Below are 26586 nucleotides of genomic sequence, written 5' to 3'. Positions count from 1 at the left end.
GTTAAAGGAACTTGGTTCTGAAATCCTGTGAGTTTTAACAGTATCTGTTCTTCTTTCGGCTTTTCCCGGTTAGGGGTCACCACAGTGGAACTCCGGTCCGCTAATGATTGGCAGTAGATTTTTATGGTGCTGAGGTGCCAGCCCAATGCCCAACCCTCAACGAAGGCACACCCATTCACGCATGTCTTTTAAACGCCACTCGACCATGGGGAGGACATGCAGACTCCACACAGAAGGCGCTCCAACCGAGAATCGAATGGGAGAACTTCTTGCTGTGAGGCGGCAACACTACCGCTGCACCACTGCGGCCTCTCTGAGTTTTAACAGTATCTAAGATCATTATATAAAGCTAATCAACTATGGATGTCATTATCAGTGAAGTATGGAAATATTTAGGTCATACCTTTGATGATGGTGGTGGTTGTGGGTGAGCTCACAGAGTTAACTAGATACTGCATGCCATTTATGACATTTATGGCATCATGCATCAGACTTGTCCTACCTGGCTGTATTACACTTGACAGATTGCTGCTCCTTGAGGTCTTTGTGAAGAGATGCACAGATATGTCTGGTCAGTGGAAAGCTTGTCATATATTCTTACTATAAGTTCATACCAAAGGAATCATGAACATGTAACCAAACCACATAAAGTATGTTCATTAGCATTGTTTTTGTGGAAACAAATTGGGAAAGTCAATGCATATCTTTTGTTCATAGGTTACTAGGTTCTTAGGTGTATACCAGGCTAAGAACCACTGGGAACTTTTTTAAGCCTAGACATGCATCTCAAATGAGCAGTGTAATCAGGGGCTTGGAAGATGACTGATTTACAAGCAGGGGCCTGGGAGATGAAGCATTTACCAGCAGGGCCTGGGAGATGAAGCATTTACAGGCTGTCTGTGTCACATAGATGCTAAACCAGGGATGCATTTCCTGTTTCCCATCCATTTGTCCAAGTTCCACTTAAATTGGGTTATGGAGGAAGTTTGCTTCACATGGATGGAGAGTCTGTTCCACAGAAGGGCTGGTCCCTGGGATACATACCTGTCTCTCCAGCAGGTCATATTTATATCACAGACAAGATTTAGGTTTTACAATAGGTAATGCTGGTGCTGTTTGCTTTGCGGATATGCGGGCAGCCCATCAGAGTGAGGTATGACAACGATTTGTATGCCAGACTGTAGAAGACAGAATACAGAGATAGGGCTTTGAGAAGGTTTGCATAGGACATGTTATGTCCTGTATTTTTTTAGTGAGGAACATATGTGGACATTCCAATTGTTGGATGTGTCTGGTTAGGTACATACCAAAGGGGGCATTGTACTCAATGATAGGTCTGATCAACATTGAATACAGTGGAACAATGACTGCCTTGGTCCTAGATGACATACCTTTGTTTATAAGTTGCATAACATAGAATGATTTCCAAACTACTGTAGATGCATGATGGTCAAAGGCTAGATTACTGTCTACATGTGTCCCCCTGTCCCTGACTATTGGGTCATCTCTTAGGCATTTGTTACCAAGGATAAGTAACTTATCAGGGGATACGATTATGCATCTCTTGGCTTTAGTTTTATTCCATAGCTCTTGCACAAGTCATTTGCCTGTGTCAGCCCTTCCTGGAAAGCATTAGTGTCACTGGCAGATTCCTGATAGTTCACAGAGCAGGGATGCTAATTACTTTACTGCGCCTTCTTTGAACATACCAATACTTTGCAGTAAATATTTTCTTGACAACACAGAGAAGTCGGACTTAGAATTTGGCATACTTTCTCATACTCAGACAAAAACATGCTAGCTTATTTCCCCTAGGACATGTTATAAGTGGTGGTGATTTTTTGCTCTTGCATGCACTATAGTAGTCAGAATCCTGTGCACATAGTTGTGGCCACCCATTAACCGAATACCCCTTGTTCATCTTTGCAGGGCGTGACATCTTTTATCTATGAGTCTGGAAAATAATGTTAAACAGTGTTCAAAGAGTGATGCCTTGTGGTATAATAGCTTGTAACCTTTGTAGCAGTCCACTGTACTCACTAACAACTAATATAAATTAAGGCACACTGTTGATAAAATATTGTTTATGTTTTGTTTTTTATTTCTTGCAGTTTGCAGTTCACACAGTTATTGTTCATTTAACAGTATGTCAGCTAATCAACAGATAAATCAAGGCATAATATAATTTCTCTGCCCTCACTCATTCATCTTTTAATTCCCTCTTTCTCATTGTTATTGAACAGTGCTTTCTTAACCCTGGTATACCATTTGTGTCCCTGCTGGATAGGGGCATCGGGTGATGATTTGTCTAGACATGGGCTAAACTCTTGGCTAGGCTTATAAGGGCCTCAGGACCAATAGCCTAGTAACCTCCTATGATCCTATGATCCTAGTATGCATGTCACCTTGGGTGTCTCTGGAAAACATGTCACTATCCTCGTGGGATTAACCCAGTAAACAAACATAAATAAATACATCATAATTCTATAGTTTCTGTTTTGTTATGGTTATTGTAAATATTTTCACATATTCTACCTGTAAAGTTCATGCTCCTTTTCAAATGTTGTTTTTTTTTTTTTTTGCTTACCTTGTACTGTGCTGAAATAGATCCCTTTGAATCAGTGTGCTACTCCATTAAACACGTGCAATAAGTAAATAAAGAATGGACTTTATGATGTGCATTTAGTACATTACAAGGCACAGGCATAAAAGGACAAACTGAAGCTGTTTTCAGAAATCAGTTTCTTTTAGATTAAATTGCACAACATACCCAGGGAACTTGACTTGGACTGTAGTAGGATACGCTGACTCTACAGTGCCATGAGTTTGAGGGGTAAGAAAGGGGATCTGCAAGCAGTTGTGCAGGATGACATAGTAGATATTTCTGGAATCAATGAATCATTGGCTAATGAGAAAAGGGAGTGAGACATGAAGTGCATGTGTGTAGGTTGTTCAGGAATGACAAACACGATGCAGATGGGGCAGAGAAGCAATCTACAGAAGTGACAAAATCAGGTATGAAGAGAAGAGAAGATAATGAGCGCCCAACCAGGAAGAATGAGACAAATGACATAAATAAGGATTAGGAACCAGGTGGAGTTCCCTGGCAGTTGATGTAGAGCTCGGAAGGGTCGTCTGCTGAATTATTGCAATGTATTGTCCACCTGATGCATCATAAGAGGAGGACAAGAAAGTGGATTAGAGAATGAAGGTGTGTGGTTGGAGGAAGAAGATGATATCTATGCTGAATATGAATCTGCCAGAAGCATACTGAGAGATACTAAACTCCAGCATAGAGATGGAACAGGAGCTGAATACAGTCTTGGATCATGAGGGCTTCAGGCAATAGAGAAAAGAATGAACAGAATTCTGAGCATTATCTTAATGAATGCAGAAAGTATCATGGATGTCCATGTTAAAACACATTGTGGTTTAGAGTAGCAGAGTATTCTGAGTAAGAATAAATGAACCAAACTGTGTCAGATTTCAATGGGTAGATTATGATGTGCTGGGCAAGTAGTCAGGGATGTGTTAAGAGACTGGGAGCAAAACAAACTAGGAAAATGGGTCAGGGATTGGGAACAATGGGCTGTGGGCAAAGGTGTCAGGAAAAGATATAAAGGCAAAATAAAAGAAGCAATTGGGTAAGATAGGAATGTGAAGCTAGAAATGTCATGAAAACATAGGGCCTAGATGTGTAGAGGAGAAGGTGGGGAGATGAAAAGGCACAGTACAAAGAATATAGCACAAGTGAAACAAAGATGGTAAGGTTAGCAACGCTAAAGCCGAAAGACACACAGCAGGATAGATCCATAAGGGAATGAAGGATGTTTTAGGTACATTTTAGAAACAAGAAAAGGAGGGTGAGAACTGGCAAGGCTGACCAAAGATAAAAAAGAGATCACAGAAGAGTGGGAAACAGCAGGAGTATTGAATGAAGCTTAGCTGTAATATTGCTACCCCTAATTGCAGAGTCTGGCATTCAGCTAGGGCTGAGTCCTGATCTTCAATTATTTATTGTCTTTGGGGACTTTCCATATTCTCTGTTTTTCTTTCAAAAGTATTTTGTTTGATCGACTACACATTTTCCATATAAGATACACATACATATATACACACACACATATATACATATATATATATATATATATATATATATATATATATATATATATACATATGTGAAAAGAGGAGAGACAAAGGGAGAGATATGTGTATATATGTATAGTAATATATCTATATAGATAATAAAGAGCTAGATATAGATATACAGAGTTCTCTATATCATCTCTCATACATATAATTTACAAGTGCTCAGAACATACTGGGAAAGCTGGTGCACATAAAAATAACAACAATAAAAACAAAAAATAGCACCAGCAAGATTCAAAATATAAAATATACATTTATTTCCACATAAGCTGTTACCAAAAAAATGTAACAAGATAAATCATCTGGGGTGGCCATCAAATAAAATGACAATCAAACATTGTCAAAAATAAGAAGCACAATAATCTAGTCTTCCAGCACAAAATTAACAAAATTAATATAAAATATTGACAAGTGCTCAGAATGTGTGTGTGTGTGTGTGTGTGTGTGTGTGTGTGTGTGTGTGTGTGTGTGTGTGTGTGTGTGCACGCGTGTCTGTGTGTGTATGTATATAATATAATGTCAAAAAGAGGAAAGCTCACAAGAGTGAACATGAAGAAGGTGAAACGGGGAACATCAAAAACCTGTTGCATCGAAAAACAAAACAAAAAAATGCATAACACCTGCATTTTTGCAGGGGCCTTCAAGCACCCCCCCCCACAGCTCCCTGTTAATTATATATTCAAACTGAGATGGGGAAGGAGCAAAACCACAATCTTCACTGCATCAAGACCATGTACAATCAAGGTCTTTGCTGTTTGACCTTCCAGGTTTTCAATGTTTCTGGTTAAGTGTTTTGACATTTGAACCTGAGAGCTTTCATCCTTATACACACACACACACACACACACACACACACACACACACACACACACACATATATAGATCGAGTTTTCAGAAACTTGAAATTCTTATGGAAGAGACCATATGATCGAGTTTCTGAAAACTTGAACATCAAAAAAAAAACATAAAAATCTACTTGTTTATGTTTATGATTGGGGCAAACCCCCTGCACCCCCATACCTCCTCCAAACTATATATATCAATTCCAAGATCGCACTACATTGAAGAAAAGGGTACATTTCCTGATCCTCACTGTACCTTGATCGCCATTCAAAAGCTTTGAGTTTTCAAAAGCTCGATCACATGGTCTTGACCATATGAATTTTGAGTTCCTGAAAACTCGATCAACTGATAGGGATTCATATATATATATAGGTTCATAGGTTCATAGGTATGTACTTGGCTAATGGCACTGAAGCCTTTACAAGCCTAGCCCATAGAAGTGCCTTGGCATTGTGACGCCTGACATTAGTTACCAGTGTCTCTATCATGTAGAGCCATTGGGGTGATCCCCGGGGTGAACTTTCTACTACCCATCCACTCTTCAAGATTTCTCTTGAAGAGGGACAGCAAGGTGCTCTGCTTGACATGTATAGGAAGTCTATTCCAGAGCATGGGCAGTGTCTGGGTGAGGAACCTGTCCCTCCAGCATGTTCTGTTGATTGTGGTAATGAGCTTGAGGTCTCTGGAGCATGTGGTGCGGAGGGATTGGGATTTCTTTAGATGTATCATTTCTAACAGAGTTGGTTCAGACTTTATAAGTCAAGTAAAAATCGCCTCTAAGTAGGCGATATGAGACAGAGAATAGCTGGAGTCTTTTTCGTCTGTCCATGTAGAACATGTGTTTAATGCCTAGGATCCTCTTCATGAGATACTTCTGTGGCCTCCCTAGCTGTTGTAGGTGTCTAGTGAAGTACATGCCAAATTAGGCATTATACTCAATGACTGGTCTAATGTGGGAAGAGTAGAAAGAGATGATGACCTCTTTCTTCCTGAATGCAAAACCCTTGGTAATGAGATGTGCCACATAGAAGGAATTTCTGACTACAGTGGCAGTGTGATAGTCGAAGGAGAGGTTGCTCTCAACCAGCATCTCCAGATCTCTTATAATGTCTTCAGTGTTCAGTGGGCTCCCATCAATGTGGTAATTAGTGGGAACTGAGTTTTTACCAAAGGAGAGAACGAGACATCTTTTGGCATTAAGCTTAAGGCCATGGTTTCATCATCAGTCATTGGTCCCAGTGAGGCCTTTCTGTAGGATGTCTGCATCACTTGGGGAGTTAATAATGGCTCCCAGCTTGCAGTTGTCTGTGAACTTGGTCAGCCTGAGTCCCTTTGTGTTGGCCTGGACTTCTGAGAAGTAGATGCCGAACAGGAGAGGACCCAGGACTGATCCCTGTGGGACTCCACTTGTGACTGTTCGACAGTCTGACTTGGAGTCAACTACTTTCACACTGTGTGTTCTATTTGTGAGCCAATTTGCAACCCACCTAGTAATATGTGGGTTGTTGCCTAGTTTGGTGAGTTTATCAATAATTCCCAAGTGAGGAATGGTATAAAAGGCCTTGGCCAGATCGAGGTAAACTGTATGCACTGCCTTACCTTCATCCACAGCTCTGGTGACTGACTCAAAAAAGTCAACTAGGTTGAGCAGGCATGATCTCCCTTTCACAAAGCCAAATTGCATGAGGTCTACAGTTTGGAGATTTCCTGTATCTTTGTTAATCAGGTCCATGATGATGCACTCCATACCTTTACATATCAGACTTCTCAGGCTAATGGGGCGATAATTCCCAGGGTCTGTAGTTGCTCCCCCTTTATGGATAGGGATGGCTGTAGCAGTGCACCATTTGGTAGGTACAAAGCCTGAGGTGAGGCTGTGACTGAACAGGACACACACACACACACACACACACACACACACACACACACACACACACACACACACACACATATATATATGTCGAAATGCCGAAATCTTGACTTTTAAAAGAATGTACCCAAAACATTGAGATTTCAGGTTCTTGACATTTAAAAGTGGGGGAGGGAACAAAGACTTGAAATAAAGTGTTTGCAGGGGGCCAAGCCCTCCTGCATCCCCCACACCCCCCCTACTTAAATATACCAATTCCAAGATCGCACTACAGTGAAGAGAATGATAATGTTCCCGTTGCACTTATCGTTCTCTTCACTGTAGTGCGATCTCGAAGTTGATATATTTAAGTAGGGGGGTGTGGGCGGGGCGCAGTTTGTTTTAGTTTATTTTTGTTTGTTTTTTTTTTTCACTTTTAAATGTCGAGATGCCAAAGTCTCGATGTTTTGGGTACGTTCTTTTAAAAGTCGAGATTTCGGCATTTCAACATTTAAAAATGGACCCATAAATATATATATATATATATATATATATATATATATATATATATATATATATATAAATGTGTGTGTGTGTGTTTGTATGTACAGATACATATTATGTATACACACGTGTGTGTACTGTTGACAGGGGACAACCAGTACAAAAACTGTGAGCACTGTCTCTGGCCTTTAGAGTTTGTATTCTTTCAGACCTGGTTCAAATACATCTGTGACTAATAAGAGCACAGCATCTTACTTTTTATTATGTGCTCTTTTCCAAGACAGTCCTGCCAATGGCAAGGCACCAGTGCCATGCACATATAGTCTGCATAAATGGAAGATTTTTGGTATCAAGCATGTTGCTTTCAGCTTTCTATAACCATTTTATCGATCTTTCACCTCCACCTGTTCAACAGTTACACAAGAGAAGAGACAAAAGAAACAATCAGTTCTGTTTATTAGTCATCCAAGCAAAGGAACATGGGATCTAATGACTATACAGCACGGATGGAGTTTGAGTCTCACCACACCAAACACATTTTCACACTGAATGCCCAAGGAACAGGATAATGATGCCTGGAACCTCTCCACTTCATTTATTAGGTCTGATGCCCCCCAAAGTGATGGTCACTTAAGTCACAACACTGATGCCTAAAAAGTAAAGTTAAAAAATGTGCACTCAGTTTTGATTCAGTAACCAGTTCATTAAATTCAGTCAAGCCTCAAGATCATAAATTAAGCATTCACTGCTGCCCTTAGTATGGGTTTCTAATATCTATATTCAGACTTAGACTACATACTGACCACTTAACAGAGTTGAGTATTTGGCCAACCACGACAGGCCCCTTCTCACAGCTCTCTCTGTGAGCCAGTGCCTTTCAGTGCCTCTTATTCATGGTAACTGCCTTTTAAATGACTTATTATTTTCATATGTATACACACACACACACACACACACACACACACACACACACACACACAATTCCCAGAGAAGGCTATCAGACACACACACACACACACACACACACACACACACACACACACACACACACACACACACACACAAAATTCCCAAAGAAAGCTAGCAGAAATATCCAATTCCCTACAGCTTTCTACCTGGTAAGAAGTACAGCTACACCCTAGGTATGTCTAGGGATCAAACTCACAAGGTATTTTTATTCGAAGGCAAATAAAATAATAGTAAACACAAAATAATAATGCATTGAATTATCCAGCCATTGCAGTGTAACACAAAAGGATGCTAATGAAGCTGAAAATTAAGGTGCTCAAAACAATAGTGTGACTAGTGCTTTTGTATGATGCAGAAACCTGGACATTGAACGGAGACCAGCTGAGAAAGCTTGAGGTGGAGTAGATGAAGTGTTTGAGATAGGTAGTAGGATACAGACTATGGGTCAGATGAAAAAATTAGGACATCAGAAATCACAGCTGCCCTGGGTATTGCTGAGTAGATGAAGAACAGATGATTGTGGTTCCACATATGAAGAGATTCAAAAGATGACTTCAAATAGAACATTTGGGAAATGCAGGAAGAACCCAAAATGAAAGACAAGGCTCAGCCAACAGTTGAAATGCATGAGAGAAGACCTGCAACAGTAAGCTATGACTATCAAAGAAGGTAGGAGAGTGACCCTGAATTGAGAAGAAGGTCGGAGAGTGACTCTGAATTGAGAAGGGTGGTGACAGTTAATGTGACACTCCCATACAGAAAAAGAAATAAGAAAATGGGATTAAATAAATTTGTGCTCTAACTGCTGAAAGTTATAGTTTACATTTCGTTACAAGTTTCATACACTGGCTTTTCCTTTTAGCCCTTTTTTAACATTCACTGAGAAAGGTCAAAAGGTCACTAGTTTTCATTCAACAGAAAGACAAATCTATAATCTGCTTATCCTAAATATAGTTTTGCAAATGTATCATCAGTCTGCAGTAAGAAAAAAATATTTAATACTTTAAATACATTTTCTCTAACCTGCATTGTAATTATCCTCCAAAGGAACATCACGCAGGTCTTCTGCACAATACCCTCTCAAGAAATGGAGCTTGAAACAAGGGTGTGCTCTTTTAGTACACTATCCCATTCCATTTCTGGACACACCATCTACATTGGTATTAGCAGTACCACTTTATGCTGTATAGTAATATTGTATAACTGCAAGACTAACCTCCTTTTCAGAAGTTTCTGGTCTACATACTTGCTCTAGTAACCCCTTTAAAGGCTTTTACTCTATAACCACAGTGAACTTTTAGTTATACAGATAGAGTTGTTGCTTTTGCAAATCCCAGACTACGTCCAAATATTCTTTGTCAATGGCTCATATTATTCTTCCTCTGTTGGATTCTGTAGCTCAAGCAGAGGAAACCTGGCTAATTATAGCCACCTGCACATGGTTAGAAGTGTCTGCCTGCACAATGAATTCTTGACTTTGGTCAGAACTGGCTAGTCTGATCTACTTAAAATCTCTTTTAGGGTTTGAAATGCCATTCATTGTCTGGACCCCATAAAACCATAACTGTTCTATTTTTCCTGATAATGTTCATAAGGAGAGTGGCTGTCATCCTATAATGAGGAATAAACTACCTAAAGTACACCACTGTCTCCAAGAATACCCTCACATGTTTTGATAGTAGGGATAGGCTATGACCAAATAACGTTGACATTGACTGGCTCGATCCTAATGTTTCCATCACCTACTCTATGACCCAGATAAGATACTTCTGAGATACCAGCCTGACATTTGCTAAGCTTATTTGTCAACCCTATACTTTACCGACAGTTCGGCACTTCACTGCCATGCTGAACATGTTCTGCCCATGACCAGCTGTATATAGCAGTGTTATCTAGGTAAGCAAAATACAGTCTCCTTTTCCTATCAACATATGATTAAGAGCCTCTCAAAAGTTATGAGTGCATTCATTCCAAAGGGTATTTTTGTAAACTTATGCCATCTAATTAGGGTCGCAAATGCTGACTTCTCCTTGGCTGCAGGTGTTAAGGTTACCTGCTTGTATCACTTAGTCAAGTCAGTAGTGGTTATATACTTAGCTCCATGCAGCTACTCTAAGGCTTCACTAGTCCTGGGCATGGAGTAATCCTCTGACTCTGTGTTTGTTCAGTGTGCTATATCAACACAAAATATGTGCTGGCATCTTTCTTTGGTGCCAGTATTACTGATAAGCCCCAGGCAATGCTGTAAACTTGGATTACCTAAATTTCCAACATGTTGTGTAGTTCCTCTCTCAGTGTTTGCCTAACTCTTTTAGGCACCCTGAACGGTACTTCGTTGATAAGCTGCAGGAATCCTGTGTCAACATGGTGCTCCACCAGGTGGGCTCATCCTGGTTTTCTAGTAAACATACGCCTACATTTCTCACATTTACTCAAATTCCCTGAACCTGGTTATGAGATTGCTACTGGTAGATGGCTACCTCATCCCCTGAGAAGTCAGACCAAGCCTCACTGAGGATATCTACGACAGATATAGAATAAATAAAGAAAAATCTAACGTAGCCGAATAAATCTATCTGACTCTAATTTAAAGAGTACTGATCCCTTTGCTATGCTAACTACTAAAACATACAAGGTAAATTACATAAAGTACTTACCTAGATGTTGATATAAAATTCTTCTAAGTAGAATTGGCTTTATACTGGCTTCAGCTTGAAATATACACTTAAGCTTATTATTTCTTTCCCACAGAAACCAGAGATAATCAACAAGGTTCTTTGACATTCACACAGGAAGGAATGTGCTTTCCCATCCCTGGCCAGCTTCCTGTTTGAACAGATGTTTATTTTCATTTATGGCCCATCAGCTTCCTAACTCAAACTCTTTTTTCATATAAGCATATACAAACAATTAGCTCTTTCCTTAAGCCAGAATGTTCAAGTCACATTTCAATTACAAGAGTAATACCTTTTCATTTCTTCTTTTTTTTTCTAAATTCACAGAGAAAGGTTATAAGATTGCCCATTCTCTCATGCCACAGAAGCACCCATATTGCAGATTTCAGAAAACAGATGTTTTACCAATATGAATAAGAAATTAACATGCATTAACATTTTAAGCCACTTTATCCTGGCATTGCAGATTGACTGTATCTCTGTTATGGCATTTGCTGGACTTATATGTCCCTGAATTAGGGGTCAGGTCCATAATTATCCTGGTCACGTGAATTCACTCCTATTGAATATTTTGTAGGTGTGAGGGTTCTTTGGTTGATAGTGATCACTGACAAATGGCTGATAGGAACTTAGACTGAGCTTATAAGCATTTTCAAGAGATGGTAATGGTCTCAAACTGCATCAGTGTCACTGATTATCCTCTCAGTTTGCAGATGCAGTCCTGGATGTATCCACAGTAATGTGGAGTAACCTGATACCTTATTCTTGGGTCCAAATAAGGCTAATAGAATGTACAACCTAATCAAAGATATGCCTCATCTTTTTAAAATCCACTAATGGATGGTGTTCTTTCAGGATTCATTTTCTGCAGACAGAGACAGCTTCTATACTCATAGCTTCTTGCTAGGATATCCAGGGCATTTCACATTATTTTTTTGAAGACTGCTGTTAGGGCTGCCTTGTTGATTTGAGACATCACTTACGGGTTCCTATTAGAAGCTCGACTGCTTAGGTTGTCGAATGCCGAGATGTCGACACCTAAACAGCAAAAGCTTAAAATAGTGAACAGTCACATACGCAAATTCTTTCCTCGGGGAAAGAATTTGCTTGGCCATTATTGGGAATTTGCCTTTTCCCCAATGTAGACCGATCTCAAAGTTGGTATATTTAGTTAGGGGGTGTGGGGGGCAAAGCCCCCCACTATGTTAGGGTTTGGAAGATTATTTTGGTTTGCGATGGCCTAGCAAATTTTTTCCCAAGGAAAGAATTTGTGTATGTGACCGTTCACTATTTTAAGCTTTCGCCATTTAAGTGTTGACATTTAGGCGTATGACAACCTAAGCGGTCGAGCTTGTAATATAGACCCATCACCTACATGACCTAAATAATCACAATGCAATTATAGATTATCAAGAAGGGTTTGGATGAGTTTGAGAACTGTCTGAATATACAGGATCCATCTGATGCAGATACACCACTGGATATAACCAGTAGAGCACATCTTCAGATCTTCCAAGATACTGTATGGTGTTGTTAATGAGGCAAATAGGTCAATTGCAATAGGCCTCTGTGTGCAACTGCACAGACACAGCCATCTTCAACTGATCCATTTTGCAGAGGATTTTATGTGAACCCCATGATATTTTTCTGTTATGGAGGTCAAACATTTCTCAGGTAAAGACACTGCAGACTGTAAAGAACCCAAAGAATAAACAAAAACATAGTAAGATGCACAATATGTGAATGTTAGAGTATCTTGTCTATTCCAAAGTCACTGATCAGCTGTTCAGGTAAGAAGAATATAGCTCACATCAGCATGGATGAGGATTATGCCATTTTCGTGGGTGCAGAATCTGTTGTAGAAAGCTCATTTAATATAATTGAACAAGAGTCTACCATAGTTTTCTTCATTCCCTGTGGAGAAATCAGATTATGCCACTGTTAGACAGCTTGCAGCATTACAAGGCATCTAAAGATTGTTTCCTAACAGTGGAATGCCCAGCACAACTACTGGACAGGGCAGCAATATGTGCATGACAAAGCTGCACACAGCTCGCTGGAGGGTCATTCTTCTTTGTAGCATAAACTATTCTTGGCTGCTCACTCACCATCAACCTGTGGTCAGCACATATGGTTGTGGAAAACTGCCCCATAGTGACACAGCCTGATTTTCATTTGCATGTTGAGCTACTTCTTTCAGACTTTAATGAAAGAAAACATTTCAGTCAATTTCCTTTGACTTTTTCTCTCTCCTCAAAAAAGACAATCTAGAATAAGGGTTTTATTCCCATTTCTTTCTTGCTAGTAAAAGGTCCAGTTTTGACCTCAGGATCACAAAAGTTTCTAGATGCTTACTTTTCAGGCTTACATTATAGTCTTAAAGCAGGGAGACTGAATATATTCTCTGGGCATGTAGGAGTTAACTGCAAATAAAAGTCAGATAACGTTTCATGAACTTCCTAATGGTCAAGGAGGTAGATGCCCATCACTTCTGAGTCCAATCTATTCTAATTTGTCCTCAACCACCAGGATCTTTACAAATTTAACTCATAGTTACAGTAGCTTACCTTTGAAGACAGCTAAGGTGAGTAGACCGGTGACAGTAAATTGTCCACATGCTGGAATTAGCATTGCCTTTGCTGCCTGATCATGGCTGAAATTGTCCAAGAAAGACCAGATCAAGTTTATTTATTTTTTTAATTCTTATATTTCTAAATAAAGTAGAGGACTGATCCACAAGGATCTTTTTTTCAGGCTCATCCCAGGAACACTGTCTCATTAAAGGATTTGCTCAGTCACACAGGCAGATGGACTCAAACCATGGAAAACAGGAAGTAGATCCTTGACAACTTATAGCCCCTTTCAAGCATTAGTTCACAAGTGCTCATTTGAGTGACCCAAGAACCATATTTTTTTTTCAAGAAGTAAAATAGGAAACACACAGCAGAGTGCAAAAGATAGAGCAGGATTCCTCAGATGTTCAATGAATGTACCTGTGCTTGCTTCTGCCAAGGTGGTTTTGGTTGCTGTTTTTAGCCAAATGCAGTTTTTTTCTAAACTAAATAAGTACTATTTTACTCAGATTTCCAAAAATATTGGTATAAGCAGCATAAAAGCTCAAATGGTTTAGTGGTAACTTGGTGTGGCAATGGTGTGCAGGGCCCTGTGTTCAAGACTTGCAAGACAGGTATAGTTAGTCATTTTTAGGGTGGGAGGCTGGCATAATGGTTAAGGTGTTTACCTTACAGATACAAGGTGCTGGGTTTGATTCTCACATGAGGTAATTGGCTAGGCTTAAAATGGCCCACAAAGGTGGTTAGCCTAGTACTAATCTATGAATCTAAAAAAAAACATTATATTTCAGCACACAAAAGTGAGCAAAATGTTAACTCCTCAGCATTTGTACACCATGGCTTATGTAGTTATCCCAGTGTATTCTAATGGTGTTGGTTGTTAGAACTGAGTCTGATGAAAGATGATTTCAGTGGAATAGTGACTTCCTTGGACCTGAATGTCATTCCCTTACTTATTAGTTGTGTAAAACCATAGTAATCACATTGTGGTCAAAGGACAAGTTACTGTCAATATAGATACCTAGATCCCTGACCACTGGGTCTGCTTTTGAGGATGTATTAATTATTTTGTAATTTCCAGGTATGGCCATGTTTCCAAAGGATAATATTATGCATTTTGCACATTGAGTTTTCATCCATGGATCTGGCACAGTTGTTTGTCTATGTCAGGCCCTCTTTAAGGGTATCTGTCTCTTTAGAGGATTTGATGGCCACATCTAGTTTGCAAAGGCCTGTGATGCCTGCCTTGATTCAGGGAAGTAGATGCCAAAAAGGAGAGGGTCTAGCACTGAACCCTGTGAGAATCCCTAGTGATTGGCATCTTTGTGAAGGTGGATTCTCCTAGCCTAACTTACTATGCCCTATCAGTGAGATAGCTGACTATCCATCAGGTGGCATATGGGTTTATGCCTAATTTTGTAAGTTATCTATAATGCCTGAGTGAGAAATTGTGCCAAATGCCTTGTTCAAGTCAAAGCAATATGCACTCTTCTGCTCTCATTCAGAACTTTAGTTGCCTTTTTGATTAAATCCACCAGGTTAAGCAGGCAAGACATGTCTTTGACAAAACCGAACTGAGTAGGATCCAGTGTTTGTAGATTTCCCATGTCATTGTTTATCGGATCCATGATAATTGTTTCCATGGCCTTGCATATAACTCTAGTCAGACGTATAGGTCTATAGCTCCCAGGGTCTGTAGAAAGCCCCGTTGTGTAGATGGATAACTATTGCAGTCCTACATTCATTTTGTACAAAGCCTGTCTGGAATATATGGTTAACTAGAGATTCTACTGGGCTTCACAGGTCATGTATCATGCTATTCAGGGGTCCAAATGGAGAGATGGTAAGTCAGCAAGCAAAGGAGAGTAGTATTGCTGAAATTGAATTCATCTTCAAGTCTTGGTGAGTACCTTCACAAGGTGGACCCTGTTTTTCACAAAATCTCACCAAGATGACACTGATATATACACTGTATTTATACAGCATATATCATGGACAGAAGTAGGTCAAAATTTAAAAATGATAGCTGGGTGCACAAGACCCAGGATAAAAAAGTGCCCAATCCTGATAGCCATACTGGTGCCAGAACTGGAAAAAATTACAGTGTAGAATCCTCAAAATACAGAAAAATTCCCACAATGGGGCCAGGCCAGGTCCTGGGGGAGGATGGCCTCCCTGTTGTAAAAGGAAGTAGTAGTCCAAAGAAATCACAAAAGCTGATAGGCCAATGAAGAGCCATAAGAAAGATAGAGTGGACTATTGAGGATATGAAAGAAATTATGTATTGCTACTATTATGCAAATAGCCCAGAATCTCCAGACACAAGATATACAAAAAGATTAAGAGAGAAATTAGAGGAAAGAAAAATACTTCCACAAGAAAAACTGTCAGAAACGTCAGAAGCTTCAAATAAAAATTTGTGTTCATTAATACAACAGATTTGTGAAAAACAATATATAGACCAAGAAACTTTGATCTGTTTGGAAAAAGAAGCTTCTGAGGAAGTGAGAAAATATAAACAACAAAACCTAAAGATTTTAGAAAAGTATAAAAAAGAAATATGGACATGGGAAAGAAAGAGAGATTTGATATTGTTTATTTTATTTATTAACTGGAAAAGTCCAACTTGGAACAAACCAATTTTCAGCCAAGGCTCGGGGAGAAATGCTCCAGATGCATGTCTTTGTAATGTGGGAGGAAACCGGAGCACCCGGAGGAAACCAACACAAACACAGGGAGGACATGCAGACTCTGCACAGAAGGCACCCCAGCCAAGAATGAAACTGGAGAACCTCTTGCTGTGAGGTGGCAATGCTACCGCTGCACCACTGCACCATCCTATTATATTGTGTAATATTTATGCAAAGGCAAAAGCCAAATTAATCAATATAAAGAAGGCAGCCCCCAAGATATCTGAAGAGCAATACAGGAAAAAGCATCCAGATATGGAAAATTTCACAATAAAATATAATATCGCAAAGAGGGAATGTAGAAAAGAAGATTAGTAAAGTAGAAGTTAAAAAAAATAGAAGTTGAAGTTATGGAGTTCTTGCGAATTGAAGGATTTGGTGTAGAAGCTCTAACAAAGGTTACATCACCGCATGATGGAACGAGTCCCCAAAGTAAGGGGAAACAGGAAGATCAGGAGACATCTGAAGAAGAAATATGGACATGGGAAAGAAAAAGAGATTTAATATGGTGTACTACCTATGCAAAGGAAAAAGCAAAACTAATGAATGCAAAAAGAGCAGAACCAAAAATATTTGAAGAGAAATACAGGTAAAGGAATCCGGATATGGAAAACTTTACAATAAAAAAAAAATAAGGAGATAAAGAGGAAAAGTAGAAAAGGAGATCAGTAATGGAGAAGTTAAAAAATAAAAACTGAGGTTATGGAGTACCTGAGACGTGAAGGATTCAGTGCAGAAAATCTAATCCAGAAAGCACTACAACAGGATAGAGCAATGCGCATCCAAATTAAGGGGAAACCAGTGGAACAGGAAGCAATTGGTCAGGTGCTATACAAAGATATTTTGGAGCCTTCCACAAGAAACCAGTAGAAGTGCTCACTTGAAGCTGGGCAGCAAGGAAAGGAACAGGAAACTGTGGAAACTCTGATGCAGTCAGTGTTGGGGAGTGATAGGCATGTGAGTTTCCATATGACAGAGCAATTGATGGCACTGGATGAAACTGAAGAGAATGTGCCACAGGAAGATGCTATAGAAGTTTCTATAGAATGCCCGCAGGAAATGGAAAACAAAAAAAATGTGCCCTCAGTTTAGAAGAAAATGAGCTACGAGAAGAGTCGTTTGATTTAATACAGATAGATAGACATACTAAGATCAATGAAAGACATTGACTGCAGAAGGTCAATAAAACCCAAAAACCCCAAAAAGTCGGAAGTTTGATAAATCAAATAAACACAGTAATTATGACTGTCCATACAGATCCATGCGATATTACACAAGTAAACAGGATATATTACTGTGCAGCTAAATTAATAACTGACAAAGTTCTACCACAAGATCACAGGGTAGTGAGGGGAAGGAAGGGATGAAATTGAATATCATCATGGAAGTATCGAACAGAGAAAACTATAAAGCAATTAAGACAAGAAGCGTCACTGTTAGAAGAGTATAGAAGAGAGAAAAGATCAATAAAAATACTTAGATGTGATTTATTATTTGTTTATTTATTTATTTGTTTACATTTGTTTGCCAGGAAATTCCAGCTGGACACAGGCCCTTTTTCAGTGGAGGCATAGAGTAAAGTGGAGAGTAGGTGGGAATTGGCAGCATAAATTCTGGCTGTCTTGGTGAGGAATTGTTTGTTTCTGTATAGTGCACCTAGTTTTGTGTGTACCTTTTTTATTGTAAGAGAAATGTGAGTGTCAAATCTGAGATTGTTATCAATCTCAAGACCAAGTAGTTTGGTGTGTTCTGTTGGCGAGTTGATGGTATTGTCTTTGGCTAGAATTTTTAAGTGGGGAATAATTGGGTTAGATTTAGTGGGTTGGAAGATAAAGAGTTTAGTGTTACTCAGGTTGAGTAATAACTGGGCATTAGATAGCCAGTTTTCTACAGATGTAAAGGCTTCTTGTGTGATCTTGTAAAGTTCAGGTATAGTTAGGGATGAGCAGATGAGGGTGGAGTCATCTGCATACTGTATAACTGAAGCATGCCTGGTGGCTGTGAATAGATCATTGGTGAAGAGTGAGAATAGTAGGGGATCAAGGATGGAGCCTTGGGAAACACTGAGTGTTACAGGAAGTCGAGGAGATATGTCATTATGCCAGACAACAAATTGTTGGTGGCCATTTAGATAGATGCGAAACCAATCAGTAGCTGATTGGGAAAAGAAAAGGTTAGTGAGAACAGAGATTAGTAGTTTGTGTGAGGCCATGTCAAAAGCCTTGGATAGATCCAGAAATATAGCAGAGGAGAACAGGCCATTATTTTTATGATGAAGGATAGCATTAGTGTAAGAGAGCAAGGCGGTAGTAGTGCTGTGGTATGGTCTGAAGCCATGCTAGGTGCTGGAGAGGAGATTATTAGCGAAGAGGTAGTCTAAGACTTGAGAATGGATGCATTTCTCAGGTATCTTGGAAAGTGGAGAAAGGATGGCTATAGGGCGGTAATTGGAAAGTTCAGTAGAGGAGCCACCTTTATGGAGGGAAATGATGTGGGATATTTTCCACAGTGTGGGGACATATATTTCTGTTAAGTACCGATTAATTAAGATAGAGAATGAATAAGCTAGGGCTTCTGCTGCTATTTTTAGGTATTCATAGGGGAGATTGTCAGCTGCAAGTTTTGTAGGCTTAAGTTTCAATAGAAGTTTTTTTTTATATAGGAAGTAGGGACTGATGAAAAAGAAAAGACTGTGGGCAGAGTATATGGTTTTGATGTAGGGATGGTGAGTAGAGGGTTGTGTTGTTTAGTCAAAGACAGAATGGTTTTAGTAAAGTGTTTATTGAATGAGTCAGCAATACTGCTGGAGGAATGGGGAGTGGTAGTTGGGGGGGGGGTGCCTACTTTACCTGGGTGGAGAATGGAGTTTATTGTGGACCAGAACCGCTTAGGGTTGTGATGGGAGGAGTTAGGGCAGACTGATAATATTGGGTTTTATCTCCTTTTATTTGCTTTTTGACCTTGTTGCGCAACTCTAGAAATGACTGTCTAGAAGAGGGGGTTTCTGTTAAGCACCAGTACTCCCAGGCCTTATCTCTGACTTTCATTAGTGCCCTGGTGCTTTTTTGTAGCCAAGGGGAGTACTGTGTTTTGACTCTGGCATTTCTTATGAGGAGTATGTGTGTTTAGGATGTTTAGGAAAGTGCTATTGAAGAAGTGGACGGCTTCATCCACATTAAGGTACTTTAGTGGTGTCCAATCACATTTTTGAAGGGATGAGATAAAGGAGACAGGGTTAAAGTTTACCCTATTTCAGATTTGCCTATAGATGATGGGCACAATTTAAGTGGCGTCTCAGAAGGACTGTTGGAGTGTGGTCACTAAGGCTTTCTGGTAGACAGCCAGCTAAGTATGAGTGAGGGTCTTTATTAACTAATATCCAATCGAGAGTAGTATGTTTGTAAGAGTTTTTATTTATCTGGGTAGGTGACTGTATTAGTTGGGAGAAACCATGAAGATTTAGGTGCTGGGCTGGATGATTGTTACTGCAAGATAGCCAGTTGATATTAAAATCATCTAGGATTATGCTTTCCTGGAGTAGGGAATGGTTAGCCCAGTTCAGGAGGTTTTCCAGGGGTGGGATGTTTTGGCCAGGGGGAAGTAGCATCCTATCGTGTTGATTGTTTATTTGGGTTTTGTCTGAGGTTGACATATAAGATTTCTCATTTCCAATGTGGGGGGGCAGATGTGCTTAGGATCTGGAGGTTGAGGTGGTGTTTAAACATTAGAGCCACACCACCGCCTTTCTTAGACAGTCTATCAACTCGAAGAATGTTATAACCTGTTGGGAGTATTTCCTCACTTTTGATGTGAGGTTTCAGCCAGGTTTCAGTCAGGATGAGAATATCAGGAGAGTATAAGGCTATGTTAGCATTTAGGTCATGGAGCTTATTAGTTATACTTCTGATATTTAGCACATGAACAGGAGGTCAGATGGCTTTCTGTTGGATGTTAGTTGTGAGAAGGAGCAGCTATTAGACAGATTTTTAGGTGGAGAGTTGGTAATGGTAGGATCAGGGTTAGGGTGGATATTACCACTGAGGGCTAATTTAGATAGGGCAGTAAACATAAGTTTTATAAATCTGGTAATTAACCTGTCACATTTTAGGGATATTTTTTGTTTGAATGTAATAGGTGACTGGTAGTATGGTGGGTGTATTGGGATAGAGATTGTAATGATATGACAAGTGTAATTAGTAGCTGGGTGATGGACAGAAGTGAGAGCAAGGGTGCAGTGATAGTGGTGGGGTTTGTCTATTATGGAGTTCTGGTAGGATGTAAGGTGTGCAAGAAGAGTGCAGGTAAGGAATATAAGCACATTAGGTAGTAGCATGACTGTGTCAGATGAGCAGTTAGACTGGAAGTGGGTGGGGGTACTGTGGGCTGCAGAGGAGATAGGTTACTAGCATTGCTCTGATTGGCTTGTGGTTATTGGGAGGGGTTAGTGTCTAGAATGTAGTGGGGGCAGGGTGGGGCGTGAAGTGATCCTGTGCATAGCATGGGTGAAAGGAGCAGGGCTTAAAACCCTCCAAGCTGTGGATCACCAGCTAAGTATCTGATGGCTTATCAGTGAGCAGAATTCAACTGCTGATGAACAGTTGTATCCTGAAAGGGAGACTAGTAATTTAAAAATGGCTCCATAAACAGCAGGAATGTAATATAGACTTAGTATTGGGGGTGGGGGGTAGCAAAAAAGGGTGTAAACCAGGTGCAATGCAAAGAAACCAGCCAAACCAGAGAGGCAAGCAGTGCAAAACTATCAGTGAAGGCCGCAGAGGGGGTGAGTAGTAATACAAACTCTACTTGTAAAGTGAAGAAGAGAAGAGACAGCAAAGTTTATTAAGGTTGGGAGTGTGTCTTCACATTGACTTGTTTATTAGTAGCCAATTATAAACTTATTAGTAGCCAGTGAGAAAAGCAATGCGCCGTATTAGAACAGATCAGGATCTATCATGCACTATCGCAAATAAACTAAAAATCTCAGCACAGGCAGACAAACTTAGAAGATACACAGATAAATACAAAGGAAAAGTACAAAATAAGCAATTTATTGATGACCCAAAAAAGTTTTATACATAATTGGGAAATAAGTTAAAAGGAATTGAAAGACCACCAAAAAATGAAGAAATATTTCTATATAGATAAATGGGTCTATGTTGGTATGTCGAACAAACACTTCATCGAATCCTGTTTTAGTAAACACACTTTAGCGAAAGCACTCATTTTCAAAACTGCACCTTACCGAAGCTCAAAACATCGAAAATTAACCAGGCAAATGTGAGAGAAACAACCATAGTGCTACCAGACTGCAATTCCAAGTTATAACATAAGTGCAAACGTTCATAAACCAAATCCAACATCCAACATAGCAAAAGCAAACTTAATAAACATGACTCGGAGGTCTAATTGTGAAATTTAAACTGTTCTTCACATCTTCAACAGATGTGCTATGGCAGACACATAATCAATAGTAGAATAATCCTTTTTATGAGTAAATATTGTCTCAAACTGTTTCTGACGGTGGCATAACAATGCTCTTTTCTTAGGAGATGGTGGGCAGGCTGCGCACATTCTGAGATGTATCTCATCAACTCTATTCTGTTCCCTGGTGATAGCACAGATAATACTGTTCAGATCTGAAACATGTTTCCCCGTGATACACTTAAATTGACGGTGCCAGGCTTCAATTGAATTCTGTGCTCTCGGAAGACACAGGTCATTAAGCACTGAAATATTTCAAAAACTAATAGAAAATAATGGCAGAAACCTAATCTGTGTAGTAGATCTCGTAGAAAAGATCTTGGCTTTCCCAGAACATACCATTCTTCAAAATATTTTAGCAGCTCTTTCCCTTCAATAGGAAATATAGTCTTCAACTCAAAACATGTAGATGTAACATCTTTCTCCTGTAAGAAAGCTAGCGCAGCTAGTTTCTTAACAGACATTTGAAATTATATATTCCCATTGTATAGGGAACCCAAACCTAAGCTCTGTACCTTCCTCCAAATATTTCTTCCAAAGTGAAAGAAACATCCTTTGCAGGCCACATTAGAAACATTCATTTTAATACCTTTTATGGCAGCCACTTCAAAGTCAGAAAGTATATATCTCACCTTATAACATAGGTCATTCTCTTGTAGTAGTGCAAAAATACAATGCCACATTAAATTATACACTTTCAAACTCTTTTTGTTCATTAAACAAAATACCAATGACACAGTTTTTGAATATGCTCCACACTTTATCACTGAATAAATTGTATACAACTGGTGGCAAGCTATACCTCTAAGGAAAAAGGTACCATCCATCAACCAAATACCTGATATAGCTAAATCATTAAAATTTTTCTCAGTGGTAAACACATTAACAGTAGTGCCCTTATTCTTGTCAGTAAGTTGTTTTTGAATAAACGTACCACCTTTTAAGTGCCAATCAAGTACATTTAAATTAGCCAGAGTCAAATCAGTTTTTAATGCTTTATAGATTCATAGGTTTATAGATTAGTACTAAGCTAACTGCCCTTGTGAGCTATTTTAAGCCTAACCAATGATCCCTTGTGAGACTCAAACCCTGCACCTTGTGTTTGTAAGGCAAACATCTTAACCATTAGGCCACCCTCCCAACCTAAATAAACAGCCTCTGCAAGGCTCGAACCCAGGACCATGCATACCACACATGAAATGATTTACCACTAAGCCATGCCAGATTTACCTCCACATTTTAGTTGAGCTCTCCTGACTTGCTGCAGTAACACGTCTACTTGACAGACTAGGTGCATATTCTAATGAGGACGAAGCTATTGCATCATCCACTATCAAACAAGGGGAGTCTTAAGATAGTGTTGCCTTTTGTTTTAAGCTTTGAGAAACATTATATTTCTCTACTTGTACTGGATCTCCTGCATGATCTTGATTAACAGATTTCAGTAATTCTTCACCCAACGTTACACACACAGTTATTGCACAACCCTTGCATTTGTCAGTTAACTTGCAAGTACAACATCAATAATTCTTACATTTTGTGGACTTCTCTAGGTTATACGTGTATCCATCTATGATTAACAGCTTTTTACGTCATTGGGACATACTTGTGCTGTAAACTTGTCCTAGCACTCCGGGAGGTAGTTCCTCTTACATTCGCCATGGTAGCATTAGGTACGTAGTACATCGTTGTACCTGCAAATAACTTTAAATAGTGTGCTTTACTTTGCTATAGGCTATTGTAGTTGTCGATCATGCGAGCTTCGGTAAGGTGCAGTTTTGATAATGAGTGCTTTCACTAAAGTGTGTTTACTAAAACGGGATTAGATGAATTGTTTTTCTGACATACCAACATAGACCCAGATAAATGCATATATGTTTGAGAAGTATTTATAAAGATCCTGTGGAGCATAACAAATATGCTAATTGGATAGAAGAAATAAAAGAAAGAATAAGACGTTTAAAGGTACAGGATATAAAATGGGATAAAGTAAAGGCCAGAGAGATTGAAACAAAGTTAAGAAAAGCCTCTAACTGGAAAACCCTTGGCCCAGATGCAGTGCCTAACTTCTGGTTAAAAGAATTAACATCTTTGAACAAAGATTTAGCCATGAGTAAGAATTGTTTATATGTGCAGCCCAAACAGACACCAACCTGGCTAACAACAGGAAAAACAATGCTCTTACTTAAGAGTGAACCTGCAAGCTACCCAAAAAATCATAGACCAATAACCTGCTTTCCGACAACGTATAAACTACACATGGGAATTTATGCTGACAGAGTTTATAGTCATTTAAAAGAAAACTCAATTTTGGCAATAGAACAAAAGGGCAACAAAAGAAAGTCATATGGAACAAAGGATCATTTGTTGTTAAATAAAGTCATAGTGGAGAACTGTAAAAAGGGGAAGAATATAAGTATGGCATGGATTGACTACACAAAAGCACTTGATAGTATCCCACATTCATGGATAAAAGAGTGCTTAAAAATGTATAAGATACACCCTACACTGATCGGCTACATGACCATGAAACAGTGGCAGACCACTTTGCAATTAAGCCATGATAAAGGATAAATTATTATCCCAGGGATAAAAATTCAAAGGGAAATATTCCAGGGTGACTCTGTCACCGCTGCTATTCAGTCTTGCCCTTAATCCATTAAGATGTCTACTTAACAGCTTCTCTTTGCTAATGATTTAAAACTGCATAGCTTATCAGATGAGGAACTGAAACCACAACTGCAAGTTGTCAAAACTTTTCAGATGATATAAGAATGTCATTTGGTCTTGATAAATGTGCAAAAGCAACCTTTAAAGCAGGAAAACTGCAGCACCAAGCAAACATCAGTTTGGGACAAGAATGTGATATAAAAGAACTTGAGCAAGAATGAGTATATAAATATTTGGGAATTGATAAAAGGATCAACAATAAAACGTTAACAAATGTGAATAAAACTTACTAAGGAATACTAGAAGACTTAAATTAATCCTGAAAACAGCGTTGACACCTAGGAACAAAATTCAAGCTATAAATCTATTTGCTCTTCCTGTCCTAACTTATTGTTTTGGAGTGATTGACTGGCCCCAAAATGTGTTGGACAGATTAGACAGGAAAACAAGAAGGATGATTCATGCTCACCAAATGATTTATAAAAGTGCATACCAAGATTATATATTCCCCATTCCAAAGGAGGTATGGGCCTCCTTGAAATTGATTGCATGTATAGATCTGCAATCGTGGGACTGCACACATATCTGCTGACCTCATAAGACCCAAACATAGTGAAAGTTTTGAAACATGAGGAGAATAAATCTAAGATGACTTCTCTGTTTAATCTAGCAAATCATCATCAAGCAGGAATGGAAATCAAACCATAAGTAGATAAAAATCAGACAGCAACTGAATCTGCCAAAAATTAAAAGAAAGAATATAAGGTGAAGGACCAGATGAGAAGGCAGAAAATGTGGAAAATGCATAAATATAGTTGCAAGTATAGAAAACTTCTGGAAGAACCTCATGTTGATCAGGATGAAATGTATGAATGGTTACGGAGGGGTGAATTCAAACTAAGAGATGAAAGGTTAAAATATTGGTGGCCCAAGATAGTGGGCTACATACACATTGGTTTACAAAGTCCATTGAACATGTGGGAGAAACAGACAAATGTAGGTTTTGTAAAACAGAATTGGAAACAGTTACACACCTCGTTGCTGGCTGTGACATACTAATGGCAGGACGACTGTATACTGAAAGGCATAATAATAATGTGGCAAGACTATTGTACTGGGGATTGGGCAATCATTATGGTGTTATAGATGAAAAACACTGGAAACATGAGCCACAAAGCACCATAGAAAATGATGATATCTACATCACATAGGATCACCCATTACCAACAGTTCAAAAGACAGATGCTAGAAAACCGGATATAGTGGTCAACATAAAAAGAAGAAAAAAGTAGCATTAATCATTGAAATCGCCATACCCAGTGACTACAGTGTCTTGCGTACAGAGAGACACAAAATCATAAAATATAAGGATTTGCGGGCAGAAATGAAAGCAATGTGGAAGAAAGATACCCAGACAGTTCCAATAGTAGTAGGAGCAACTGATCTTATAAAAAAGATTCTACAATCGTATTTAGATATGTTACCAATGCATGGAACCCTGTAGGAATTGCAGAAGGAGTCATTACTGGGAACACTGCAGGTGCTGTGAAGAGCACTTCTGGCTGACATCAAAGATTGAAACAATACTGATTTCATGAACTTTAATCGTACTTTCACTTAGGAATGGGGTCTATTCCTGTCATGGTATTAGAAACCCAAAAGACTTGGAGAAATTAAGAAAAAGAGTTTAACAATACCTTTTTTGTGGCAAGTGGAAATGGAAATAAAACCAGAAGTACACAAAAATCGGACAGCAACTGAATCTGCAAAAAAAGAGAAAGAAAGAATATGAGGAGAAGAATCAGATGAGAAGGAAAGAAAAGTGGAAAACATATAAATATAGTTGCAATTACAGAGATCTCCTGGAACAATGCTGTGTTGACCAATATTTGTTTCAGAAATTGTTAAGGTGAGGCTAATGAAAGGCTAATAATGATGGTCCAGGATAGTGAACTATAAACATGTTGGTTTACAAAATCCATTGAAAAGGTTGGAGAAACAGACAAATGCAGGTTTTGTAAAAAAAAGAACTGGAAGCATTTCAAACATGAATCCCAAAGCTTTGTCGAGAATGATGAAGTGTATATCACATAAAATCACCTATTACCAACAGTTCAAAAACTAGATACAAAAAAAAAAAAAAAACAGATATAATAGTCCAAGAAAAAAAAGACAAAAGT

The 26586-nt window shown here is 39.0% G+C and overlaps 1 long non-coding RNA gene across 2 annotated transcripts in view; it reads right to left on the bottom strand.

Moving 5' to 3' along the window:
* LOC122810239 overlaps nt 1-26586 on the bottom strand; it is a 531132-nt gene that overhangs the window by 263553 nt on the left and 240993 nt on the right. The window contains exon 3 of one of the 2 annotated variants that reach the window (XR_006366069.1): nt 26104-26169. The exons of the other annotated variant lie outside the window; for it this stretch is intronic. This is a non-coding gene — a long non-coding RNA (uncharacterized LOC122810239). The remainder of the gene's footprint in view (nt 1-26103; nt 26170-26586) is intronic. 2 annotated transcript variants of the gene reach the window in all.

This window comes from Protopterus annectens, chromosome 1.part1 (genome assembly GCF_019279795.1).
Source record: "Protopterus annectens isolate FY-2018-M chromosome 1.part1, PAN1.0, whole genome shotgun sequence".
Taxonomy (NCBI): domain Eukaryota; kingdom Metazoa; phylum Chordata; order Ceratodontiformes; family Protopteridae; genus Protopterus; species Protopterus annectens.
Note: the sequence above shows the minus strand (reverse complement) of the source record. Positions and strands in the feature narration are given on the sequence as shown.